The sequence below is a fragment of the Diaphorina citri genome, unplaced genomic scaffold (assembly GCF_000475195.1).
Source record: "Diaphorina citri unplaced genomic scaffold, Diaci psyllid genome assembly version 1.1 scaffold2206, whole genome shotgun sequence".
Classification (NCBI taxonomy): Eukaryota; Metazoa; Arthropoda; class Insecta; order Hemiptera; family Psyllidae; genus Diaphorina; species Diaphorina citri.
This window is the reverse complement of record NW_007379631.1, coordinates 32,836-35,236: the sequence shown is the minus strand read 5'-3', so window position 1 is coordinate 35,236 and position 2,401 is coordinate 32,836.

Here is a 2,401-nt window from a genome sequence, read left to right as displayed (position 1 = left end):
CTTCTTCTTCCTTCTTCTTCGTCCTCGTTTTCTTTATGTTTTTGTTCTCTGTGAATTTAGCATGGAAATGAACTTGACTGAAGAAAGCTTCTGGCTTGAACGTTCACGTAGGTTGTATATATCTTGTTCCATGTTCTTACATATGCAAGTTCTTGGCGACAAGTTTGAAATTTTCTTTCTTGGAAAATCAAGCTGATACTTTCTTTGAAATCATGACTCGAAGATCGAAGGAAAAGCTCATTTCTACCTAAGTAATATACTTTCTTGGAAAAAAAATCATTACCTTCGTAGAAGAAAAAGCTTAATAGGTACTTACCTATTGCTTTTTGGGCTCCCGCTGAAAGATATTATCGTTTGTTTACTAAGGGAATTTTCAAAGAATCTAGGTAGATACCTACTTGGAAATTTTCTTGCTCTTGTTGTTCTTTTCCCTCTTCTTCTCCTTCTTCTTTTCTGCTTCTTGTTATTCCTCTCCCCTTCTTCATCATTATCGTCTTCTTTGTTCTACGAAATAATGTATTTGTACCTACGTCTGTAATCACATTTCGCTCAAAATCCATACATACTCTCTGCATTTGATTACAGTTCTTCTTGTTCGTCATCTTTTTCTTCTTCTCCTCCTTCGTCTTCTTCTTCTCCTCCTTCGTCTTCTTCTCCTCCTTCGTCTTCTTCTTTTTCCTTCTTCTTCCTTCTTCTTCGTCCTCGTTTTCTTTACGTTTTTGTTCTCTGTGAATTTAAGTCAGCATGGAAATGAACTTGACTGAAGAAAGCTTCTGGCTTGAACGTTCACGTAGGTTGTATATAATATCTTGTTCCATGTTCTTACATATGCAAGTTCTTATCTCTAAACAAATTGCGCTAATTGCTTACACCGCACTCACCGCTCACTCCCAGTAAAGTCAAGTGTGAACAGTTTTTCCTATTTTTTTATTTCCTACGTGTACTTTCCTTTTCTTTCCTTCGGGAAACAAAGGAATTTATTATTGAGCCAGACATGGTGGAACGAGCCCAATATGAACCTCTTCCCTATCTTGTATACCTATAAACCTCGCTTTTTTGCGTTTGAAAGAAATTGAAATGAATATTGTTGGAAAGAAATTTAAAACTTAATTTTGGAGACCAATATTAATTTTTAGACTCTACACAATCATAAAAGTCCTGCTTCAATTTTCTACGTTCTAATATTAACGCCGGTTCCATATTGGACGTGTAAGAGGCCCTGATACCTTTGGGGGGGCTTAAGCCCCCCAAGCCCCCCCCTATCGCCGCCTATGAACTTCGTATTCGAAGGTTGTATATTCAATTTCAAATCAAAAGAACAGCCCTTTAATGATCACAGATTTATGGGACTTTGGCGATTTTATTTAGTTTGTCTATTTTTCCACAGTAAAACCCTGACGGTTTGTCAGATTTTGATGAAATTTGACAAGTTTAAAATAGAAGGAAATTTACTTATCAATTATTCTATTTTCGTCCCAAAGCCTTGGGGCTCTCATAATAGAGGCCCTTTTTCCTGACCTGCATGCATAGTTGACTGAACATCTAGTAGGTAGACAAGACAGGACATTGTGGGACACCCGAGACAATTCACCATCTAACTTCTATCCCGAGGGGGACGAACGGACCCCAACCTGTCCTTCCCCAAAATTCTCCCCCACCCGACCGCCCCCATCCGTCCCCACCCATCCCCATCCGTCTTGAAATTCAAATAATAAAACCAAACTCACCAACCTGACCACAAAGTTTAGCAAACAACATCCCGAAGTTGAGAAATATTGTCCAAACTGTTCACTCTATTTGTTTTTGCCGGAAATCAGACAACACCGGGAGAAACGTTGAAAGTTTTTGGCGTTCAACATCCCAGCATCCTAATAAGTAGAAATTTCAGAGAATATTTCCTCTAAACTTTTTATTTTACTTTCCTTATCCTATGTGGGAAGGACTTCTGACTTGTAATGCACAAGAATTCCTCTTATCAAGGGTATCACTGAACTCCCAGACCCCTCTAAAACTATACCTATAAAACTCCCAATATATCAGAGCGGACTAGCGGAGCAACGTTTAGCAGTATTTTGACCACATTTTGGCAGTTTGCGGTTAGCGGTATTTCGAACCTTAATGAAGGTTAAATATATGTACCTATTTATTTATTAAAGGTGCCCACATACGACATTTAAATAAATATAAAAATCCAGTAGTTAGTTATAAGGAAAGTCGTGTGATGTTAGCACAAGTTTTTTTTACTTTCCTTATCCTATAGGAAGGAAAGTAATGTAATCGGGTCAAATTTTCGATGGTCAGTTTTTAGTGTCAAAACACGTTTTGAGGTCCCTAAAGCCTAAATCCAAAGTTTCAGCCATTGGTCCGTGTGTGTGTCTGTCTGTCTGTCTGTCTGTGTGTC